The 25,736-nt window shown below is 45.6% G+C and overlaps 1 long non-coding RNA gene across 5 annotated transcripts in view; it reads right to left on the bottom strand.

The window, feature by feature from the left end:
• Window positions 1-25,736, bottom strand: part of LOC123789976 (uncharacterized) — a 40,325-nt gene that overhangs the window by 8,207 nt on the left and 6,382 nt on the right. For 3 of the 5 annotated variants that reach the window (XR_015722462.1, XR_015722461.1, XR_006778968.2), the window contains 2 exons: window positions 21,791-22,051; window positions 21,312-21,457 (listed from right to left, as the gene is read on the bottom strand). This is a non-coding gene — a long non-coding RNA (uncharacterized LOC123789976). Of the gene's footprint in view, window positions 1-6,394; window positions 7,475-15,647; window positions 15,739-21,311; window positions 21,458-21,790; window positions 22,052-25,736 lie in introns of those variants that run through there. The other 2 variants (XR_015722463.1, XR_015722464.1) reach the window with 2 other exon arrangements.

Here is a 25,736-nt window from a genome sequence, read left to right as displayed (position 1 = left end):
AGTGGGTGCACACAATGGTTCTTCTCTTTCTATTTTGTTCCGTCTGACCTGAATTTCACGTTCCCTGAGCACATAGCCCCCTCCTGCCGGAGTGCCCCTCCTCCTGCTGTTTGCATTAGCAGTTCCTCAACACTCTGAAGTTTAACGGAGACCGCCCTCCCCCAGCCACCCAGCCAACCCCCTCCCCAGCCCATCATGCCATCTACCATCTTACTCTAAGTCTCAGCACCAGCAACTCAGATTTTCTTTCTTTCCTTTCACCTCCCTCTCTTCCTTGCCCATTTTGTCACACCCCAATATAAGCTGCACAAGGGCAGGGACCTCGTCTGTCTCGTTGATCTCTGTGTCCCTCCTCTCGATGACGCGCCTGGCACAACGTAAGCGCCCAACTGTTATTTGTGGAATGAATAAATGAATGAGCGAAAGAAATGAATGAGCTCTCTGTAAGGAGGAGAAGGCTTTTTATCAGCAGCTTTTGTCTTTGCACGGAGAGCTTTTCACAGTCAGTGGGAGGACTGCAAAAGGAATCGAGGCCAATGAGAAAGAATTCTTAACAACATAAGAAAGAGAATAAAGAAACAGAGAAGTAAGGATTCCCCTTGACGAAAATTAAAAAACTTCCTCCAGTAGGAATTGCATCTGTTTGTGGCAAGGATTTGCATCGTACCTGTGTATTCCCATGCCTTGCACGACTGGGTGTGTAATCAAGTGTTGGAGTGTATGGACAGAATTTACAAATCTTTCTCCAGGACTCTCAGCCACTAGGAGTGAAAGCAGGCTGCTGCTGAGCTCAGGGCTGGGCTTTGAGTGGGGGCCGGGGAGGTCCCCAGGACAGGCGCAAGGCCACTGGAGGCTCTGCTAAGACAGTCACTGCAATGATCAATCAGGGGTTCAGGCTGAGCATGAAAAGTAGAAAGTCCAGGTAGGAGCTAACGTGTCGCAAGAAATTGGAACATTCTGGACACTGGCATTTTCTGTGAGGTCAAAGACTAACGGCATCAGACCTTAGAGCCAGCATGACGAAACCACAGGACCACAGAGCAGGGTGTGGTCGGTTTGAATTTTTCGGGTGGAGAAGATACAGGCGATCATAAGATCCCCGTGTAAGTGGGAAGTGAGGTGGATGTGAAGGTCACTGGAGGCAGGAGGTCAGGATTGTGGAGACAGGGTACTGCCGGGCTGTCTTTGCAGACACTGCGGGACCTTGGCAGGAATAGAAGTGGACAGGGCTCCCCCTGCAGAGAGCAGCACAAGGCTTGGAGATGGAGACAGAAGGGTAGCAGAATATGCCACCCAAAATAGGAACAGGAGTTCAGCCCTAAAATATGCCGCTTTGCTCTATTGATTATTTTAAGCCATAGGCACTTGAAAAACAGCACATGTGGGGTGAGGTTTTCTCTGAGCTCCCTCTATCTGCCCAAGAACAGATCCTCCAACAGGAAGTCAGTGTCCTAGATCCCCTCCCTGGGAGTTTTATCCATCAGGAAGAGTGTCTCCCATCACAGCCGGGGGCACTAGAAGTCAAAGCCACATCCAGACTTAGTCACAAACTGTCACACTCCCATCTGCTCTTCTAAAACCCCTCATCCTTCCCAATCATCACTTCCTCACCCCTAAGAGGCCTACCTCCCCCTCACCTTAACCTATTCGGATGGTATCTGGGCCTGAGTTCTTTTTTTTTTTTTTTTAAGATTTTATTTATTTATTTGACAGAGAGAGACAGCCAGCGAGAGAGGGAACACAAGCATGGGGAGTGGGAGAGGAAGAAGCAGGCTCCCAGAGGAGGAGCCTGAGGTGGGTGGGGCTTGATCCCAGAACGCTGGGATGACGTCCTGAGCTGAAGGCAGACGCTTAACGACTGAGCCACCCAGGTGCCCCTGGGCCTGAGTTCTATGTCCCCTCAGAGAGATACTCACCTTTCCCCGGGTGCTTCCCACGTATACTTGAGGTCTACATGTTAACAAACCTCTTTTTCTCTTGTTAATCTTTCGTTTATTACAGAGGTCTCAGCCACAAACACAGAAGGTAGAGAGAAAATTATTTTTACTCCCCTATAAGACCAATCGTGCAAGGAACCAGAGCGGGGGGGGGGGGGGGGGAGGGGGGCGTTTGGGCAGAGGGGAAAAAGAGGAGCCAGACAGGAGAGCGTGGAGAGATACAGGCAGCGTGGGTGAGCTGGTCTGCTTTCCCTGAAGTGACTGAGGCTTCTTTCCAGGATGTGAGAAGCCTGCCTCAGTCATGCCAGTGTCCAGGGAGGCTGAGAGAGCCTCATCTGGCTGCTCTCGGAGATGGCAGGCTCGCCCTGGCACACTGAGGTCTGAAGAAGATAAAGGGCTGGGGTTGGGAGGCTCAGCTGACCTATGAAAGGAAATGCCCTGTAATACTCAAAAGAGTAGTGAATCAATTCAGCTGTTCTCCACTTCCCAAACCTCACGTCTTCTGGAGTCAGACTCTTCACGGAATTTTAGATGAGCAGAGAGAACAGGAAGCTTACGCATTTCAGAAAGAATAATCCAACGATTGGATTGGATTGCAATGTTCAGAGCTACCATCACACAGCAGAACACTGCAGCGCCCGGACAACAACAGGTACTTTTGCTTTTATCCGAGAACTACTACGCAGTCACCTAATAAAATATTTAGGAGGAAAGGTGGAGCAGGGAAATAAAAAGACGTATGCGTGTGGGTCCTTGTTAACGAGTTTGCAAGAGTGGACTTAAACTCCTGGACCATCTCCTGTCTGCACGTTGGTAGCTCAGCTACAGTCGTTGGTGATTGTCAAAATCTCCTGGATCATCCTTTAGAATCTCCAGGATCATCCTTTAGAATCTCCAGGAATGTGTCACACCAGACCCTACTGACGCAGAAGGTCTGTTTGGAGGAGCGCAGGCATTTCCAATTTTAACAAGTTCTTCTGCTGATTCATAGGCATTATATCAATACTAAGGGAAAAAAAATATATATATATCTCCTTTCATCTTGTGCTATGTATTTCTTCATGAAGGGGCCGAGTAGAAGATTTTCCTGTAGAGCACAGTCAAGTTCTCACGTTCAATTACCCTCCTCCAGTTTTGTGTTTGTCTTCTCATGTTCCAAAGTTGCTTTTTAATAAGGGAGTAGTAATCCTAGCCCAACGAGCTCCCATTTGTTTGTTGTTTAAATGATGCTTTGATTTCACAGTCAGGCTGTGTTTATATGGCCCTTGGTGTCCTCCCAGAGAATTTTAGTGCTAATAAGAAAACGTGTCTGCTTCTCTCCTTACTTATCCCTTCCGTTGGTTGAGCACGATGTCCTAGGATGTCCCCAACGTGAGGCATCTGAGACTGAGAGCCACACAGAGGTGCACGAGACCTTGGCTAGCCTTCAAGAGCAACAGAAGAAAGTCAAAAGGAAACGCCAGGGAAAGAGGACCTTCCCCAAGGACACTGCGAGGACGCTGGCGTGTTATAGAAGTTTATTTCAGTAACAATGAAAACCTAGTGTGGTTCCTTCTAGATGTGTTGCCTTAATGGCTATTTATACAAGAGGGATGGCCACCATCTCCCTACTTAAGTTCGTTCCTGGAGGAGTAGGGATCTAAAATGAGGTCCTTGGAAGAACTGGAAATGCCTTGAAGATGAACTCTATTCTTCAGAGTTGTATACAACACCCAAAATAAAATCCATGTGTAAGGCCTCACTAATATCAACAGTAAGTTTAAATTCTACTCAATTCCAATGGGTTTTCTTGGTGTGTGTGTCAGAAGTTGGCAACCAGTCCCATATAAAGAATGTCTGCTCTCCCCACAGGGGAAAGTCAATAGCACTCGACAGCCTGAGACAAAACCCCAGCACCATTCCTACCTGCACTACCCAGTGGGTCCCCAACTTCACCAAGAGGCTCCCCCTGCATCTGATTTACATTGGCCTTCCACATATGATTTCAATCGCTAAAAGTATCCCACTCCTTTAAATTTTCTATTAAATGTTTGAAGACCATTGTCCCTAAAGTACGGTATCTGAGACCAAGGAATGACCTTCCCAAGAATCAAGTAGCTCATTAATGGCAAATGTAAGACATATTCATTTCCTCTTCCGCTGTAACAAGTTATGACATCCTTAGTGACTTAAAACAACTCAAATGTATTAGCGCACAGTTCTAGAGGTTAGAAGTCCAAAATGAGTCCCACTGGACTAGAATCAAGCTGTTGGCAAGACTGCATTCCTTCCAGAAGCTCTGGGGGAGAACCTATTTCCTTGCCTTTCCTAACTTGTAGAGGCCACCCACATTTTTTGGCTTGTGACTCCAGCCAGCAACCATAACCCTTCAACCTCTGCTTCTTTCATCGTATCTCCTTCTCTGGCTCTGACCCTCCTACCTCCCCCTTATAAAGACAGTTGTTGATTATACTGGGCCCACGTGGGTAATCTCTTCCCATCTCACAATCCTTTACTACATATGCAAAGTCCCTTTTGCCACATGAGATAACATTCACAGGTTTAGGGAACTGGATATCTTTGGGGGACCATTATTCTGCCTACCACATGGGACCATAACTCCAGTCTGTTGACTTCAGGCCCAGGAATCCCTACAGATCTCAGGTCCTCAATAGCCCCTCCAGCCTCTTGGGCTCCTCAGAGTCAAGGTCATCTCTGAGACTCAGAGACAGCAGCTGGGTTACACAGAACAGAGGATTTTCTCTTGAAGTAGTGGCTTACCATTGTGCACACCCCATATATCCCTGGTACTACATAACCCCACCCATATTACCTAAGTCTTCGGAAGGAAAGGGGGTGCCCCTTGGATCAAGATGTATCTTGGTGGTTCACTGAAAAGTGATAGGGGGTGGACTTCTCATCCAGGAAGGAAAATAGTTCTGCTTACCTTCTGGTGTAGCTCTTAGGAGCCTGAGTACGGTGGAATGTAACACCCCAATATCTATAAGTCCCTGGGAGTGACCCAAGGGCTGGTACAAATGTGCATTGCCCATATTAATCAGAAATCAATAAACAAGGGAAACAGGGGAAGAGTGGGGAAGGAGACAATAGCTGAGCTGACAGCATGGGGAGGTCCATGTGAGGACAGGTCAAGAGAGACAGTACCCACAGGGACAGGGAAGGGCTGGCACCTGGCACTGCCTGACAGCTGAGTCACCTTGACCTATCACTCAGAACCCCTTAGCCAAGACATCTTGGCTAGAGAAGAAACAGAAGGGCCCTATGACCCGAAAACACACACCAGGCATCCTGCAAGCCTCAGGGGTCTTGCCCGGGGCTCCTCCCCCTCCCCACTGCAGGAACAGAGAATTCCAGTGGTGTTACACCTTTGCCCCCAGACAAGCTATGGGCCTCAGAGAGGAGGAGCCAGGCAGCAGAAGGAGACAGAGAGGCGTTAGCTATGATCAGGAATCCAAACCTCACCCCTGCCTCCCCAGCGCCAAGCAGACTAACAGGAGTAACCTTGGAGCCAAAGGCCAGATTTTCCTGATAGCGTGGAGTCGCCTGAGAAACCCAGCTGAGAAAGATGTCATGATAACTAGAAATGAATGCTGCGGATTCTCCACATGAAGACAAGAGATCTTCTAATCTAGGAGGGGATAATAATCAACTGAAAGGTCCTCCGCGTTCCAAGCGGCGGCTTCACGGGCGTGTGAGGGGTCAGTCCCCCTGGGCCCCACGCTCAGAAGGACCTCACATTTGGTTTAATGCTCTGCCATCCCCCTCTTGCACCTGTTAATCACTTCAGAACAAGAGGCCCCTCATCTCCATCTCTCACTGGGCCCCGCAAATCACGTAGGAGGTCCTGCAGGTATATCATACATGTGATTATGTAGGACTAAAGGTTAAGAAAACAACAAAATGCTCAGAGTCTAACTTACAAGGCAGATACCTAATCTATTCATTAAATCAGATAAAACTCGGCAGAGAATTCTCTCCCACCCTCCCTCCACCCCCAACACCGGCACGCGCATGACCCCAGGCTTCCCCCGGCACAACAGACCGCACCAAACTGCAATTCCATCACGTCCGGGTGGAACCAGGCTGTCATTTGGAGAAGCTGCAGGGTATTTCACTGCATTTCAGGGAAATAATTTAGGACTCAGCTGACAGGCTTACATACATTTTTTTTTTTTTTACCATGGTTCAGTCAACTCAAGAGAAGAGTCGAACTTCTGAGTTTAAACATTTGGAAGTTAAATTCTTTAACAGACTCAACCACCACCATCAGAATAAGATTTAAAAAGCAAAGAGGAGGGGCGCCTGGGTGGCTCAGTCAGTTCAGTTTCTGCCTTTGGCTTAGGTCATGATCTCAGGGTCCTGGGATCGAGTCTGGCATCAGGCTCCCTGCTCAGCAGGGGAGTCTGCTTCTCCTACTCCCTCTGCTGTGCCCCGCACTTGTGCACTCTCCGCGCCCCCCCCCCCCCCCGCCCCATCAAATAAATAAATAAAATCCTTTAAAAAAAAAAAACTTTAAAAACATCAAAGAAGAAAGGGAAAGGTGCCTGGGTGGCTCAGTCGTTAGGCGACTGCCTTCGCCTCAGGTCATGATCCCAGGGTCCTGGAATCGAGCCCGCATCAGGCTCCCTGCTCAGCGGGAAGCCTGCTTCTCCCTCTCCCACTCCCCCTGCTTGTGTTCCCTCTCTTGCTGTCAAATAAATAAAATCTTTACCCCCCCCCCCCAAAAAAAGGAAAGGGAGACCACACTACACAAAAAGGTGAAGAGAACTTTCCTTATAAGGTGGCTGTTCCAGTGAGGTTCAAGGAGGTTTAAGTGAGGCTTCACTAAGCAGAGCGTCTAGAATACGGCCTGCACATGATAGATGCTACATAAATAAACATAATCCTCCTTTTCTCTTCAAAAACCCTCTTTGTACACTCTTCTCTTCTTCCAATCTTGCCAAGTCACAATTTTAAGTGGCATCCACCCTCGGTGTACTTCAACATCCCAAATTCGTAGGTTGGAGTCCTAACTCCCAAGACCTCAGAATGTGCCTGTATTTAGAGACAGGGCTTTTAAAGAGGTAATTGTAATAAAATAAGTCCCGTGGTGGGCCGTCGTCCAACATGACTGGTGTCCTCACAAGAAAAGGAGGTGAGGACATAAACAGGAGCAGAGGGAAGACCAGGTGAGGACACAGGAAGAAGCCAGCTGTCTAAAGCCAAGGAGAAGAAGAGGCCTCAGAAGAAACAAACGCTGTCGACACCTTGATCTTGGACTTCCAGCTTTCAGAACTGCAGGAAAATAAAATTCTGTTGTTTCAGACACCAGTATGAGGTACTTTGTCATGGCAGCCTGAACAGAATCATACAGCTAACACCATCAGAATTATGGTTCTTGCTCAGAGGCAAGCCGAGTCTGCCCAGTGCGTGAAGAGACCTGAAAGAGGGCAGCACTGCTCTTCAGGAATCTGGTGCGGGGATGCCTCCCACAGATATTCAGCCAGGCGTCTCTTCTGGGGAGTCACTGCCTCCTGGTAGACAGAAGCCACTCTACTCTGCGGAAGGAAGGAGGGTGTATATTTGGGTATCATCAGTCACTCATGCCTGCCCAATGCACCAAACTGTCCCCATACTTCTGGGCCCTGTTCTAACCTCAAGAGAAGACTTTTCTTGGTTGTTTTCTTTGTCTTTGCCCTGAGCAGCAAAGTACACATGGAGTCAGCCTTCCACCCAACGTCTGGGCTGAAATAGCACCCAAAGTCCAAGTAAACTCCGGGTCTATTGGGCTTTACTTGTGTTCCCTAAGGAAGTTACAGGCCAAGAGCTGGAGATGAAGGATGTGTGTCACCATCTGGGTATTTCTAATTCCAGGAAGAATTATGTGGTTCCATGAAATTGGGCTCAGGTAGGAATGACCAGAAGACTTTATTACGCCATTCCTAATAACATTTGCAGAGTTCTCTCATTGCCAACGCTGTGTTAAGGACATCGCAAACCTTTTTTTTTTTCTCTCCCAAGACAGATTTCTATAACACAGAGGACCCAGGCTGCATGAAGAAAAGCACCAAGAATCAGGCCCGTGTATTTAGGGTGTCAAGGAAAGAGCTTTTCCAGGTGATTAAATGCCTTGTCCATCACATGTCAACTGCTTCTCACTAGATATGCACCTGTGTGCCTGGATTGTTAGCTACGTAATAACTTCTATCCCCTGAACCCTCTCTAACATATATTATTCAGTAATAATACAATTTTTCATTAATTTATTTACATATACCTTGTCTCATTCTGAAAATATTTAAGGCAACACCTAGATGGGTATATTGAATATTTCAAAATAGCATGCATTGATTCAATATGCACTGAGCACTTCCTATATTCCAGGCACTGTGCTGGGTGCTGGAGAAACAGTAGGAAACAAAAGACATGAAATCTTTATATTTATCTGCATACACAATTTCTGGAGCTCCTGATTTCTTCCTGTGGAAAGTTACCACCTGATGTAATTTAATTCTAGCCTAAAGGACTTCTTTTACTTATTTATATAGGGAATATCTGCTAGTAACAAATTCTCTCGGGGTTTTTTGGGTACTATCCAGAGATATGTTTATTTCACCTTCATTTTCATTAATAGTTTTGCCGGATATAGCGATGTTGACGGACATTTGTTTTCTATTTGAGCGCTCTGAAGCTGTGATCCCAATGCCTGTGGTCTCATTTGAATGAGAAATCAGCCATTAACAGTTTTGTACTGTATTTGATGACTTGTCTTCCTCTGGTTCATTTCAGATTACTTCTTTGTCTTTGTCTTTAAGCAGTTTGGTTGTGATGTGTCTAGATGTGGTTCTCTTTGTGCTTATTATATGGGAATTCATTGAGCTTTTGGGCCTGTGGGTTTAATGCTATTCATCAAATTTGTAATTTTTTTAAAGATTTTATTTATGTATTATTTATTTATTTGACAGAGAGAGAGAGAAAGAGCACGAGCAGGGGGAGCAGCAGAGAGAGAGGGAGAAGCAGGCTCCCCGCTGAGCAGGGAGCCCAATATGGGGAACGATCCCAGGACCCTGGGATCATGACCTGAGCCAAAGACCTTAGCCACCCAGGTGCCCCAGATTTGGAAATTTTTAGTCATTATTTATTCAGGTATTTTCCACTTTTCCTCTTGCTTCCTGAGACTCCCATTACATGTATTTTGGTGTGTCTAATCATGTCCCACATCTCAAATCTCTGTGTTTCTTCAATCTTCTTTGCGTCCAGATTGTATAATTTCTACTGATTTATCTCATGTTCATTGCTTTTTTTTCTGCCATCCCACATCTGCTTCTGAGCCCAATAGTGAATTTTTCATTTGATTATTGTACTTTTCAGTATTACTGTATTTCCATGTGGTTCCTTTTTATAGTTTCTATTTCTCTGTTGAGATTCCATATTTATTGAGTCATTTTATCATATTTTCCTTTAATTTTTAAAGATTTTATTTATTTTTGGGAGAGAGCACAAGCACAGGGGGGAGGGCAGAGGGAGAAGCAGACCCCCTGCTGAGCAGGAAGCCCAATGTGGGGCTCCATCCCAGGACCCTGGGATCATGACCTGAGCCGAAGACAGACGCTTAACTGACTGAGCCACCCTAGCGCCTGTCCCTTTAGTTTTTAAAATCTGGTTTCCTTTAGTTCCTTGAACATGTTTAAAATAGCTGTTTTGAAGCCTTTATCTGCTAAATTCAACATCTGGGCCCACTCAGAGTCAATGTCTATTCACTGCCTTTTTTTCCCCCTGAGTATGAGTCACATTTTGCTGTGTTTGCATGTCTTGCAATTTGTGTGTGTGTGTGAAAACCAAATGTTTCAGGTAATATTTTAGTAACTCTGGGCTCTGATTTCTTTTCCTGAGGGTTTTATTTTACACATGTCTGCACCTGAATGGCAGAACCTCTCTTCCCCACATTTGTGTAGCTACTGATGTCTGTATGTAGGTTTATTTCTATTTTTATTTCTTAGCCTGATCTCCTAGGGGTCACCCTGTGCCTATGTGGCTTAATGGTCAGCCAGCGAATTTGGGCAGAGGTTTTTCTCAAATACCACAAGCCTGTAAAGCTCCCATCCCTGCACATAGGTGTGTGTGAGGGTTGGGGACAGCATCTGATGTTTAGCCAGTGCTAAGCTGCCTTGGTTTTCACTTTCTGTTGGGCTCTCTGGGGTGCACATGCACATAGCTTCCCAGGCCAGGGATGTGTGAGAGCCCATCTCAGCCCTTCCATGCTCTCCTATTCTGAGATTTTCTGTTAAATTTATGTATGGCCTGCTGCTTACCCCAAACAGGAGCACATTCTCACACCTGCAGAGCTTTGAGTTTTCCCCATTAGTTTCCTGCCAAGTTCTCTGTTACTGTCCACACTGCAGGTTTTTGCCCTCTGCCCAAAATTGATTTGCTCCCTTTGGCAGCAAGCTTGTTTAATTCCCCCCCCCCCCCCCCGTCAGCCCCTTGCTGATAAAGTTGGGGAAAACTGGGGAAGAGGGCAGGGATAATAGCAGACAAGACAGAAAGGCTACTGACCCCCACTGTTCTTTCCTGGAGCTCTAGCTATTTTTCATGAGTAAATGCTTCTCAATTTGTTATCTGCCTTTGGCCAATTTCCAGGGCCCAGAAATAGCTGGGTTTTGGTTTTTGTTTTCTCTCTCTCTCTTTTTTAACATTAAATGAGATTTCCCAGTTGTGTACTGTTTCCACCGCCCCTATAGTCCAGCACTTGTCTTGCCTCATTAATTTAAATTATCTGCCTGACTCTTGAAGGCATCTGAGCTATGAATTATAGTGCTCAGGGGTGACACCTAGATAATGTCCTAAAAGCGTAGTGGAATGTGCAAATAGTGTTAATGCTTCCACAAACATCTGCCTTATTAAAAGGCCTATGTGCTAGATAGAAGGGCTTGTCCTCAAGACCCCTAAAATCCTGGGAGAAATGAGGAGCACAGACACAACGAGATAACTCACGCTGTAATGCCTGGAGTATAGGATACAAGAATGTTCTCTGTAGGCTGGGAGGATAAGAAATGATTTCTCAAGTTAATGACATACAGACCCTTTACATTGTTCAGAAGGTTTCTTTTCAATTACTAAGTATTACTTAGGTACTTTTACCCAGGCACTTGGAATGAAATAGCTTCAGTCGGAGAGAATAAATTGGCGTATCCTAATGAAGAAAGAAGCATCCAGGGTGCTGAATATTATGGAGTGCTAGAGGTCATCTTGCTTTTGGTGATGGAGAGTGGATGGTGAGTAGAATCCAGAACCAGACCAGATTCTAGTCTTAACTTCACAACTACTTAGCTGTGACACTTGGGGCACCTCATCTACTGTTTTAAGAAATCAGTTCCCGCACCCATAGAATGAGGAAGAGGTGGGGAAAAGGAAAGTTTTAGTTCCAATGTTCTGTGAATCTAAGGGAAAGGAAGATAGCCTTTTTCCTACAATCTCTAGAAGATCTTCTTTGTTCTCAGATACGGTAAGAATTGGTCATCAGATTTCCCCAAAGCCATAATCTCCAGAATGATTAAGTAGGGTTCCTGAAGGCTTCTGAGTTTATTTTAGTAAAATGTTTTGAAAACCTGATGAAAGTTATGACATCTTTATCCGGGGGTGGGGTGAGGAACATTACTCATATATGCACGAAATGTTGCATATAATCTCAGGGAATTCACACAGCCCTACAAGCCCAGGTTAAGGACTCCTGAGAGAAAACAGTGAAAAAGAGACCACAAAGAGCCTCGAATTCTTGGCTTCAACTCTGGCTGTTGTAGGCTTCTCATTCTTTTTAGAACAAAATAAAACAAAAATGAAGGTCTGAATGAAAAATTAACCTAGAAAAATCTGCTCTGGAAAATGAAAATTGTTCATCGCCGAGAAAGGCAGACTAGAGAATAAGAAATCCTCTCTCTTAACAGACTCCCCAGGCCAAAGGAGGAATGGAAAATTAAAGGCATTAATATTTATTATAGCAAAAGAAGGAAAAACTGCAGGAAATGATTAGTAAGACTGCGACAGCAATTAAAACCAAAGACAGGAAACTGGAATGGGAGGCTTATCTCATTAGTTAATTTGAATGCTAAACTACAGGGGAGTACTGGGCTGGCTGCCTCAAGGGAGCCTTTAATCCTTCCATGTAAAGAGGACTCAAGAGACCATCCGAAGAGTTACTAAGGCTCTGTCCTGTCTCCTCTTTTTTGCCCTCTTCCTTTGGGAAAAGGGAGAAAGAATTCCGCTAGGGTAAGCAAGCATTTTTTGTTGGAATTCCTAGAACATTTATGTTTGGTGTTCATTTTGAAATCTAGATTAGATAACGTAACAGAGAACTGGCCCAAGAACTAAGGTTTAAATGTGTCTGATAAAGACCTATCCTGAAACTAGGAGACGCAGAGCCCATTGATTTCATGTTGAAGGTTGCGCACGCTGCGCAGAGCTGGAAGGTCGAAGGTCAGGGGTCACCAAGTACCCAGGGGAGGGGCTCTCACAGTCCCAGGTAATACTGTCATTATCTGCTCCCAATACTACAGCGGCATTTATGGGTTCCCTTAGTCACTCGGCAGGGAGAATGGCATCAGGTGCAGAAGGACAGAATCCACTGTGCTTGTGGAGTTGGGGAGCAAAAGACAAAATGCAACTGCCCGTGTGTTCTCCTCTTCCAGGGCTGTGCTTTTGCTGTTCAGAAGGCTGGCGAAGCGAGCAGCGTCCGAGCGCAGTTTGAACTGTCTGGTAGTGGTGGATAGTGCTGTGCAGGAGAGTTCCCGAGGCTTTTCATGTCATCTCTGTTCCGTCCCCCAGTAACATGATTTGTGGATCAGATACAGGGCATCGGTCCATTTTAGGCGGCTCACTTGGAAGTTTCGGAGCCTCTGCATGGATATTGTAGTAAAGACCACCAGTGTTCCTGAAGTTGCCGTTCACTTCATTTGTTTTCAGTTTTCCCCCAGTCACTGATAGGATAATCGATCGTAAGGCTAAATAAAGTCTCCCTAACACATCTGTACACCCATCTGCCCCCCTGAGCTTCACTGGAATGTCTAATCAGACATCACAAATTTAACAAGTCCGACGCAGAACTCTTGAGTCTCTCCCCAAACTTGCTCCTCCTCCAAGTGTTCCCAAGGGAAACATTTGGAAGCACCCTTGATTCCTCTTGTTGTCTCCCAGGCCACATCCCCTCCATGCTCCCTGACAAATTCCAGGCTCTACTTTAGGGTCTGACCACCTTTCACTATCCCTACTGCTATAGCAAAGTCCAGGCCACTGTTTGTCTCACCTGGAATAATGCAAGGGCCTCCTAACTGGCCCCCCTGGGTCTACCTTTACTCTCTACACACTATTCTCTGCATAGCAATAGTGATCCTTTGAATGCTAAGTCAGATCCTAACACTCCCTGTTCAAAATACTCCAAACATATCCCATCTCTCTCTGAGTTTATTCAGTCCTTGCTATAGACTATGAGTTCCTAGCTGCCTTTTTGACACCCTCTCCCTCACCCCCTACACTCCAGGCCACCAGCCTCCATGCTGTTCCCAGAGCACTCCAAGCTCACTCCCACCTCAGGACCTTTGCACATACTGTTCCCCTGCCTGGAGAGCACTTCCCAAATCCCTCAATATCTGCAAGGCTTACCTCCTCACCTTCCTTCACATCTCTGCTCAAATGTCATCTCATCAGAGATGCCTTCCCCACCAGGCTGCCTAAAATGACAGCACATTTTTATCTCTCACTTAACCTTCTTTACTCTTTTTCATGGCACATATCATTACCTAACATTACTATATATCCTTTGTTTTTAAAAAAAAAATTTTTTTTTAGTGGGAATTTTTGTCTTGTTTCCCCACTATATCTCTAAGACCAAGAATGTGTCTGACATATAATAGACATTCCATATTTTTTGAATGAATGTTATTGGTTATTCTGCCTAAATGGGTGTATAATGGTAATAACTATTTTCTTTTTTATAATGAGATATCATACATACAAAAGTGCATATAATGCATATGTACAATTTAGCTTTATTTTACTTATTTATATTTTTAAGTAGGCTCCACACCCAGCATGGAGCCCAATTCAGGGCTCAAACTCACGACCCTGAGATCAAGACCTGAGCTGAGATCAAGAGTCAAACACCTAACCGACTGAGCCACCCAGACGCCCCTGCATATGTACAATTTAAAGAATAAGTCAATACCCATGTTTTACCAGGCAGTATGTCAACAGTATCTTCTGAAGTATCAAAATAGATTTTATATCAAGTCCAAGTACAAAATTCTTTCACATTATGACTCCATTAGAATTCTCTTTCATGTAAAGAAAAGCTAACTCAAACTGGCTTAGACAATAAAGCGATTTATCATTTAAAGTCTAACCAAAAAAGAAAGAAAGAAAGAAAGAAAGAAAGAAAGAAAGAAAGAAAGAAAGAAAAGAAAAGAAAAGAAAAGAAAAAAAGAAAGAAAAAAGAAATATCCAGAGGTAGAGGGAGCTTTAGGCAGTGGTTAATCCAGTGCTTAGAAGATGTCACCGAAGTATCGTTTCATTCCTTCTCTTCATTCTGACTTCGTTGGTATCAACCTCATCCTAAAGCTAACTCATTAATGGGGACAAGATGACTGTGGATAGATCCAGGTTATATGGCTTATTCCATGTCCAAGAAACAGCAGGTACCTTTATCAAGGCATCATAAGCTAGAGATGCTGAGAGCACTCTGATTGGACCTTCTTGGGTCCATTGCTCACTCCTGGACCAATCACATGCCTAGGGGAATGCAATGTGCTGATTGGCTTAGCTGGGTTCAAAGGCTCCAACCTTGGACCCCCAGAAGAAATCAGGGGCTACTGGAAAGGCAGTAATGCAAGTTGGGATGATATTCACGAATATACACTGTACCACCAATCACCAAAGACCTCCTGACACCTGGATTTCAGAGTCAATTTTATCTAGTTGTAGACATATTCTAACAAGCTTGGTGTCTGCTCTCCCAGACCACAGCACGTGGGAGAGACTCCAGGTACACAGATTGACAAAAATAGGCAACGGCACCAAGTAGACACACACGATTTCAAAAAGTATGATCATTTAGCCACAAAGGGGAAACGCACGCGTGCACACACAGTGGCTCATTGATGACAGGACTGAATTATACCTTAGCGCAACAGTAATATTATGAAGACCCTATATCCAGTGGACAATGATTAGGAAGAAGAAGGATGTTTAGTGGATCTGGAAGAGATTCTATCAAAGTAAGAACTATTACAAGGAGAACACTCAGAGAGATAAATTTCAGTTCTCCCAAATGAAGCCAACTAAATGAACTGCTCTTAGCTATAATTATAAAAAATTATAGTGAGATGAGAGCCATCCTTTCCATGGGTTTAGAGAATTTCTACCTATTCCAGACCTGTTATTAAAAGAAAATCATAACAATTTAATAAGCAAAATGAATGGTTGTTTTTTCATAAAAAGCAAGAAACAGTCCTTTTCACACTCAAAACTTAAAAGGGGGAACTTAAGCTTTAGGTCACTATCTTTCCCACTTCTAGTAAGAAGTATGTTCGAGCTAAGTATTTACCCCAAACTTACTGAGAACCTGAATTCACTGTAGCTCAAATGTCCCTGACAGCATTTTGAGCAAGGAGGCAGTGGGGCAGCGTGGCCCATGGGTTTGCACATGGAGAAATCAAGACACAAACTAATGAAGTAACTCACTTCTGGGATCCTGTGGGTCCATCCCATGGTGGAACTTCCAATGCTGGCCCAATTCTTACTTACACTGGGCTACTGATGTTGTTTTAAGGTACTAAAAATAAGAGACAGGAATCAGGACATGGGGGGGGGGGGTCGCTCAGTCAGTTAAGTGTCCAGCTCTTGATTTTGGCTCAGGTCATGATCTCGGGGTCATGAGATTGAGCCCTGTTGGGCTCCCCAGTGGGCGTAGAGTCTGCTTAAGATTCTCTCTCTCTCTCCCTCTCTAAAAAAAGGGGGGGCCACGGGGTGTCTCAGTCGATTAAGTGGCTGCCTTCAGCTCAGGTCATGATCTCAGGCTCCTGGGATTGAGCCCCATGTAGGGCTCCCCTAGGGAGTCTGCTTCTCCCTCTCCCTCGGTGCTCTCTCTCTCTCAAATAAATAAATAAAATCTTCAAAATAAATAAATTAATTAAATAAATTAAGTAAATTATAAAAGAGAGAGAGAGGAATCAAGATCTGAGGAATCAAGATCAAGATCTGTGTGGGGACTCCATATTGGGGATTTTGTTCTATTTGAAATTCAGTGTGGCCTCCCACAGTCCATAATCTTTTTTTTTTTTCTTTTTAAATCTTTTGTTTCTTCAATGAGGCAACTTTAATTAAGAGTGGAAATAGCAGGCTGTTCCCCCAAGTGATATAATCTGAGCACCACTTAGGAAGAGCCTTTACTCTAAATTCTCCACCACCACTGTGAAGTTCCACCAGTAGAGATTACTGGTGTGTGGGGGGCGAGAAAGGACTGTTCCACCTTCAGGGGTCCCCGAATAAATGGTATATATTCCTGAGAGACCCAATAAGACCTTGGGCAGCGAGAAACAAGCTGGGCTGTGACAAAGAGAAGGGTGTGTGGAACCCAAGTAGAGAGAGCCGAGTTAGACTGGTATGTTACTTCTACCTTCATCCAGCCTTACAATTATCCTTCATTCCCCACCCTTCTGAGTCTTTCTCCCTAATCTGGAACACTCCACGTAAGCTGTCACTCCAGAGAAGTCCTTTCGTCTCCCATCTTTGCCTCCCTTTCCTGGGCCTTGTTCCTGCTCCCCTGACAGTACGACTTGACAGTCCTGTATGAGTCTGCCTGGGGACCACAACAAAGTCCCACACACAAATATTTATTTTCTCACAATTCTGGAGGCTGCACGCCCACGATCAAGGTGGCTGGTGTTGGTTTCTTCTAATGCCGCTCTCCTCAGCTCTTCTCGGCTCCCCTCGGCCACCTTCTCCCTGTGTCTCTCCACATGGTCTTCCCTCTGTGTCTGGGTCCTGATCTCTTCTAATAAGGATAGCAGTCATGCTGGATTAGGGTCCAATGACCTCTTTTTAACTGAAATACCCTGTTAAAGGCCATCTCCAAATTCAGGCATATTCTGAGGTACTGGGGGTTAGAGCTTCACACAGGAATTTGGGGGAACACAAATCAGCCCACAACGATACCCGACTTTAAGGAGTCCCCTCAAAGTCCCTCGACTCCTTTCCTTTCCTGAAACACTCCCCTGAATCCGTTTCAAATTTATCATAACAGGTTTCTTTGAGGCAGGATTTTCTAGTCTGAAGCCCCCCCCCCCCGAAAAAAAACATTAGGCAGGACACAGTGTGTTTAAATTTAGAGGCCAACCCCGCAAGCAACTTGTGGGTTTGTCTGTTTGTTTGTTTTGTCAGAATTACAACTGGGTTCTGTGTGGGGTACCCACGGACAACTCTATCTGGACGGGGCCTCTTTGGTGATGGGCATGTTAGGATTTCGGGGAAGCTGTAGACCCAGGCGGGGAGCTGCCTCCCACCAACAGCCTCCGGTCAGTGCAGCTGACTGGAAATGAAAGCATTTCAGAATTCAGGGGAAAACCGGCACCACCGCTGAAATAAAAACAAAGGCCCTTGTTTCCTCTGCCACATGCATCCTGGGGATTACAGAGATCTCAAACTGGCAGCATTAGCCCAGATCTTTGATCGAGGCAATCCCTCCGGCTCTGATTCGGGTTTCATCACCTGGCTTGCATACCTTTCCAAAAGAATGGCCTTTAGTCAGGTTTGCCCTGAGTGGCTGAGCACAGACCCGAGGTATCAGAGGAACGGCTTCAGCCTGAGGCCCGCTGGACGAGCAGTTCCACGTCCTCTCCGGCCCCCTTTCTCAGCTACGTGACTACGCTCTGATTCGGACAAACGGCCTCTCATCATCCCCCTCACTCTGCCCCAGGCCTCAGCCCTCCACCCTGGCCATGGGGCTGGGTTCAGAGTCCAGAAAGCACACAGTGAATTCCATGCAGATGCCGGCCACTCGGGGGCCACCGCAAACAGGGCTGTCCCGTCCTGTTGCAACCAGAGCAGTCCCACACACCGCCCCTGAATCAGGGCCGCACACAACAGTTTGCAGGTGGCCTCCAGAGGTCACGGACACACCCTTAACTAACCCAAGAAAGAAACCTTCCCTGTGAAAGAAAGGAGTAAAAAAACCCTCCTTTTCTGGAAACCCTGAAAAGTAGGCGAGAGGGTCATCTATTGGAGCTGGAGGACGTGTGACTCCGGAGTGGCCTGCCTCCCGGAGCCCGGTGTGCTCCTTGGATCTGGGCCCCCACTGAGCACCCGTCGATCTCAACGGGGACGCCTCATCCGGACCCCGAAGCATGTCCCTCTGTCGTGGCTGCTCCGGACACTGTGACCTATCCCCCACTCGGCACCCGGGCTGTTGGGATTTAGCTGCTCTAAGAATACTGGCCGGTGCTTTGCTTACAGCCGGTCACCCACAGGTCATATCGCGTTCTCTGAGGATGCTAAGGCTCTGGCCTGTTCCCCGAGTTCCCCTTACACATCAGTGAGTCAGAATTCAGAGCATCTTGCTAGACTCTCCCATGGTGTCCGTTCCTCCAGCGTCTACCAGACTTGCTGCGCCTGCACTCAGTGAAACCGCCTCTGATACCAGTCACCATACTGCTCCCTTGCGTTTGCCCACCAGCCTTCTGCCCCACTGCCCGACCCCTCTTCCTTACCCCCTTCCACTTGGTTTCCATCTCTTCCAAATCAGTTTCATTTTTGAAACTGAGTTTCAACCTGAGTTTGTTCCTTGTGGCAGGCGCTAAGGGGAATGAATGCTCGGCCCCGGCTACAGAGAGCTCGGAGATCTGGGGGGGTGCTCAGAAACAGCCCCACCGCCCGGCAGAACACCCCCAAACGCTATAAAAAGAGAAAGAGGGAGAAAGGGGGAGGTACGGCTGTTTAGGGGGGACACTCAGGAAATCTCCACGGAGGAGGCGACATTGAAGCTGAGGTCTTGAACAGGCTGGGATGTGGGCAATCCCCACAAAGCAGGGGAGCAGAGGCAGCACAGAAGGCATTCGGGCCACAGAAGTGAGAGATTTGAGGGAAGAGGGGCTTGGGGGTCAGACAGAGGAATGTCGTGCTGACGCTGACAAGGCTGGCTGAACCTGGCGAGCCACAGAGTGTGTGAGCAGGACCCACGGTGACGAGTATTTACCGGGCAGCAGTAACACCTCACCCACTTAGGCTTCCTTCCAACTCGACTGCTTATGAATAACAAAGGAACTGAGTCATTATTACAACTGCAAGATCCCCAGGTTCTTTTATGCCAAGCCTCTGGGTCCTGTTCCATTCACGAAAACCAAAAAAATGGAATTCAGTGGCCTCATATTCGTCCCGAGGCTCCCAAGAGAAAAGTAGAAGCATGTGCCAAGTTAGCAAAGCTCAGGGGGACAGGGGTGGGTGGCCTTCCTGCCCCTCTCCTGCCCATCTGAAAGCCAGGGGACCTTGGGCCTTCTCACCTCAACCCCTTTCCTCATCCGCTCTGACCCCAAGGTGAAGTGGGTCATCACTTCGCAATCTTGAAGGGGCTGCCAAGAAGGATTTTCCTCTCTGGCCACACAGAAGGCCCACGAGGTGGCCCACAGCACTGTCACGGGATAGCGATCAGACCCCAGGAGGGTGGTCACCCACAGGCTGGTGCTGAAATGTCACACGGCCTTGGCACACGCCGATCCTCCTGTTTTAGTTACTAGATACTTTTTCACTTATCTAAACACACCCAGGCCATGTCACCCTGCGAGTATCTCTTCACTGGGCAAGAGGACAAAGGCTATGTATTTTTAAAATGCATTTAAATATTCTTTCCTCCAGCCCCAGTCTGATGCTTATAGTTTTTTTCAGTTAACTATCTGAAATCTATTTTGCCAAAAATCATAGCATTTTATCTTACTTCTTGTTTTAGTAACACATTGCCTTTATACCAAGCCTACCTGTCAGGCAGCGTCCCTAAATTGGTAAAGGGTTTTTTGTTTGCTTTGTTTGTTTGAAGAAGGCTCCAGATTGGGGATCAGGAACCAAGTCCTTCCCCTGGTTCTCTTGGAGCTTCAGTTTCTCTGTCATCTAGTTAATGAATTCGTGTCTGAAAAACATTTTGCGACCGAAGCATGAAAACCACTCTAGGTCCAAAGCTACAAAAGTAGCTCATCTGAAGTGATAAAAGTATTCTTGTGTGTAACCTGGATAAACTTTTTTTTTTTCAAGAATTTACTTATTTGTTAGAGAGAGAGAGAGAGAGAGAGAGTGCATGAGGAGGGGGAGGGGCAGAGGGAAAGAGAGAGACAGGAAGCAGACTCCTTGCTGAGCCGACATGAGGCTCGATCCTAGGACCCTGACATCATGACCTGAGCCAAAACTAGGAGTGGGAGCCTAACTGACTGAACCACTCAAGCACCCCGGTAACTTGAATATTCTCAACGCACCAAATGCCCTCGTGACTTAAAGTCACCTTTTTTTAGGCGGGGGGGGCGGGGGGGGGAGGCAGGTAGCGGGAGAGGAAGAGAGAGAATCCTAAGCAGGCTGCACACCCAGCAAGGAGCTGCATGTGGGGCTCAATGCGGGGCTCCATCTCACGACCCTGAGAGCATGACCTGAGCTGAAATCAAGAGTTGGATGCTTCATGGACGGAACCACCCAGGCACCCGTAAAGAAACCTTTTAGTAAATGCATTCATGAAATGAAAAATTATTTGGCCCTCTTAGAAATGTTTCAAACGTTTGGAATTTCTTAACACAATTTTTTTTTAACAGAGTGGAAGTTAAAATGGTTTATTCTTTATCATGCCATCCCACTTATTAAATTAGATGACTCCTTCCTTACAAGTATATCCGATTTAGCTCTAGAGTCGGATCTTAATTGTTTAAACTATTCAATTTATGACTCTAACCAGGCCTGTTCCTCTTCGGAGCTCATAAGCACTTCTTCCCAGGAGAGGAAGGGGAAGGGAAAGTCAATGAAAATTAAATGACTTAATTTTTCTCTTTCTGGTAAACTTGGGAAATGAGCTGATGAAAGACAAAACTCAAACTTAATGTGGAATAGTTTGTACAGTCAGGCTGCCTTGTCCATGGGAACACGTTCCAAGACCCCCCAGTGGATGCCTGAAATGAGGGATAGTACCAAACCCTATATATACTATGTTTTTTCCTATACTTACTTTACTATGATAGACTTTAATTTACAAATTAGGCAGGTAAGAGATTAACAACAATAACTCATAATTAAATGGAACCATTATAATGATATACTGTAATAAAAGTTCTGTTAATGTGGTCCCTCTCTCTCTCACAAAATATCTTCTTTTGCTGTACTCACCCTTCTTCTGGTGATGGAGCGAGAGGATAAAATGCCCACGTGATGAGACAAAGCAGGCGAATGATGCAGACATTGTGATGAAGCATGAGGCTACTCGTGACCCTCTAACCACACGTCGGAAGAAGGATCATCTGCTTTTGGACCACCTTCAGTGCGGATAAAGGAGAGGGGAGAACTATTGCATATCCATTAGCCCTTCGATCCTCGAACAGTTGCTTGGAAGTGGGCATATTTAAATACCCCATTGAGAATAAAGATTCTCTCACCATAGGGGCTCCTGGGTGGCACAGCGGTTAAGCGTCTGCCTTTGGCTCAGGGCGTGATCCCGGCGTTATGGGATCGAGCCCCACGTCAGGCTCCTCTGCTATGAGCCTGCTTCTTCCTCTCCCACTCCCCCTGCTGTGTTCCCTCTCTCGCTGGCTATCTCTATCTCTGTCAAATAAATAAAATCTTTAAAAAAAAAAAAAAGATTCTCTCACCATAATACACGCTTTGCAAGGATGGTCCATCTGTTCTTCCTGGGAGAGCCAAAGATGCTAATGGACTCTGTTCTCTGGCCAGCTCTCCTCATCACCTGCACTCTCTTTTCGTCACCCCTGCCAGTCTGGCTAAGGGCTTCCAAGTAAAACCGAAGCAACATGTGGAGATGGGCAAGATGATGAAGTCTGTGTAGCAGGAATCCTGTAGCATTAACTCTGCAGCTTCTGGGGTTTTGCTTGAATGCAGGTCTTCAGTCTGTCCTGGAAAGATGATGTTTTCCATATGTTAGCTTTACTCATGGAATTATTCTGCTTTAGATTTACTTGATATATGGAAGCAAAGAATCTTTCCATAATTATGTAACGGTACTTTGTATTTGACATTGAGCAATTCTTTATGGAATCCTTAAGGAAAATGCTTGAATCTTTCCATCAAAATCTGAGTGGAGTTTTATGCAGTTCTCACCCTTTCTTTAGCTGGGAAACGTGGCTTTGGTTTTTTGTCATCCCTTTTAGTACCCCCTCAGCTGACTCCACTCAGATGGATATTGAATAAGGTACGATTTCCAAACTTCTGATGCTTATGACTATTCCTTAAACTCTCATAAAGTTCACACTTTTCCCCAATACTAATTTGAAACCTTGAAAATAGTCAACAGCAGGAACACAAAGCCCTCAATTGGCTTTATAGAGAGAAAATGCTCTTTATAGGCATTTTCACCAGGACTGCTCTTCCTAATGGGAAGAAGCCACCAAGGCAGCTCCCATGAAAAGCAGAGTGCAGCAGACAGAATTCTCACTGGGACACTAACTACATGAGTGAGTTTGAGCAAGTCACTGAACCCTGTTGAGGCTCAGATTTCTTATCTGTTAAATGGGAAGAACAATACCTTCTAAGACTATTATGAGAATTAAATGTGTGTGAATGAGTTTTGTAAACTATGAAATATGACATAAAGATACGCAGCATTATTATTACTTATACCCCTGGAATGTGAGAAAGAGGGTCTCCAGCACTTTTAAAGAGCTTCAGAAAGAAGATTAGGTCTGAGAGAGAAGATTAGAAGCCCAAGAAGGGAGCCAAAAGGTGAGGCCAGCCAGAACAACACATGCAGCTGGTCCCATGCGTGCTCTAGCCTCTATGAAGAATAGGCACCCAATGCCACAGGTCGACATCCTGTTTGTGAACATTGTATAATCCAAGAATCTCCATGGCCTCCGACTTACTTAATACCAAAATTATTGGCTTAGGTCATCCTAATGGCAGAGCCTAGAACACCTTCCTCTGCTTCTCTAACATATTCTATGGCATGGGGCTTTGCTTTCTTACCCACACTGCAATTGACTTCGCTGCTGTCCTCTGACTCCAAACTATTACACCCGGCTCTATTTTACTTCTCTTTGCTTTCCTGAAAATCACGGGCTATGACCCTTTTCAATCCCCCAAAGAACCACTGGTGTTAGGAGGTTTGGGAGTAGCAGAGGGAATGCCACACAATTAGCAAACACTTCAAACTTTACTGTCACACATTGCTTTCCCAAAGTCCCATCATCCTCACATTCAGAATGCTCTGTGTCTCTCCATAGGCTATGGTCTTCCATCATGTCATTAGCTAGTCCTCCCTGCTTCCCACCCCTCTTGACCCTTCCAGTTCCTCCTTTAGGATCCTAATCTCCTTCTTGAGATGCCAGCAGATTACTCCTGTTTCCATATCATGCAGAATGATTTAACTGCTTGTGTGTGTACGTGTGTGTGTGTGTGTGTGTGTGTGTGTGTGTGTATCTAGACTTCTCCCAGCTCAAGCATTCTACGGAGGGAGGCTGGCCTTTCACAACCAAGAGAGGGTGATGGATGGTGAATGAATTTAATGAATGAGATGCCTGGCGCACAGTTTAAAACAAGGTTCCCAACTGAAACCCGAGTAGACACTCAGCTTGTTAAGTGAAATGAATAATGCCCAGAGGGGGAGGTTTTTCAGGTCATCCTCATAGAAGTAATATGTGAGGTTACGCTGATGAATGTCTTTGCCCAAGGAAAGCAGTGTAAACTCTGCTGAAGACTCAACTTTGGGAAAAATACTTAGATTTAATGGATGATCCTAACTGTCAGAGATTGAAAGCCAGGGTGGGAAGCAAGCGAACACGGCTTCAGAATAGTCGTGGGATTAGAACCCAGACGGTAAAGGTTTAAGAAATGAATGGGAGGTGAAATGGTGGAGGCCATACATATGTGTAGTCTGCTACATTCTTATGTGAATCATCTTCAAAGTCAGTAAGCATTTTAAGAACAAGCCAAGGCGAAAAAAATTACTCTTCACCTATTTTTTTGTTCCTATAACTGATTTATTCAGGCGTCTCAACATGTTGGGGCATAAGCATGAATCAGCTTTATTGCTGTCAGTATCTGCCCCCAGCTGTTTTCTGTGAAATTCACATTTCCCACAGAATAGCAGGACATCAGGGATCAGACTGGCCACGTTTAATAACCTCCTTAACAGTTTTGGTTATTAAACCAGTCTCATTTTTGTTTTTAAGATTCAGTTGTAATCATTACAAACAACAGCAAACAGAAAACAACAAGGGCCGGTGAAGATGTGAAGAAACTGGAACTCTCATACTCATGGCTGCTGGGAAGGTACTACGGCCCAGACGCTGTGGAAAGCAATATGGCGGTTCCTCAAACAGTCAAACATAGAATCACCGTATGATTCAGCAATTCCACTTCTGGGTGAATACACAAAACCATTCAAAGCAGATGCCTGAACACATACTAGTGCACCCGTGTTCACTGCAGCCTTAGTCACAATAGCCAAAAGGTGGAAGCAACTGAAGTGTCTATAGACAGACGAACAAATAAACAAAATGTGGTCTAGCCATACAATGGAGTTTATTCGACCTTAAGAAGGAAGGAATTTCTAATATATGTTTCAACATGAATGAACTTGAAAACATTATGCTAAGCGAAAGAAGCCAGACAAAAAAAGACAACTGTATGATTCCATGTAGATGAAGTACCTAGAACAGGCAAATGCATAGAGACAGAAAGAATGGTGGTTGCCAGAGGCTGGGAGAGGGCAGAATAGGGAGTTAGTGTTTAATGGCGACAAAGTTTCAGCTTGGGAAGATGAAGAAGTCCTGGAGATACACAGTAGTGATGGTTGTACAACACTGTGAATGTACTTAATGCTGCTAAATTGTGCATTTAAAATGATTAATGTGATACATTTAAAAATAGAGTAAAATGATAAATTTCATGTTATGTACATTTCATCACAAAAAAACACAATTTTTTTAAAGATTTACTCCTAGGTATTTAAAAACTTCCATCTCAAACTCAATTGCCTGGGTTACTCGCCCCGTGGCAGGGAGCTTACCCTGTGTCTGCCTCTCAGATCACTTCTGCATTTCTTCAGGTAGAGCCCCAGAAACTGAAAGGTCCCCTTCCATACAGTTTGAGGGACTTGGAGATCTGGGGTGGGGGGAGCTCCCCATCTGCCCCATCTTACTTCCAGGCTCACTGTGCTTCCCAGTCCTTCAAACCCCGGTACAGTGACCATTCCTTTGAAATCTCCAGCCTAGAGGTATGCACAAGTCTTCCAAGTCAATGTCCAAATCTCAGCGGGAAAGAGATACCATGCTCCTCAAATGCTTGCTATGACCTTACCCCACTCAGCTCCTTGTAGCCTGGGGCCAGTGTGGGGTCTACACCTTAGCAAGAGTCCATATCCCCATCTTGTTGAACTCTAATCTTTTTTTTCTTTTTTCCATGAGAGGGAGAGAGAGGGAGAGAATCTTAAGCAGGCTTTACACTCAGTACTGAGCCTGATGGGGGCTCAATCTCATGACCCTGAGATCATGAGCTGAGCTGAGTTGGACACTTAACCGACTGAGCCACCCAGGTGCCCCTTGAACTCCAGTCTTTATGAGTGATTGTCTTAGGACTCTC

The sequence above is a fragment of the Ursus americanus genome, chromosome 31 (assembly GCF_024610735.1).
Source record: "Ursus americanus isolate L20-20 chromosome 31, mUrsAme1.1.p, whole genome shotgun sequence".
In the NCBI taxonomy this organism is placed as follows: Eukaryota; Metazoa; Chordata; class Mammalia; order Carnivora; family Ursidae; genus Ursus; species Ursus americanus.
The sequence above is the reverse complement of the archived record's forward strand: the minus strand, read 5'-3'. Positions and strand labels throughout refer to the sequence as shown.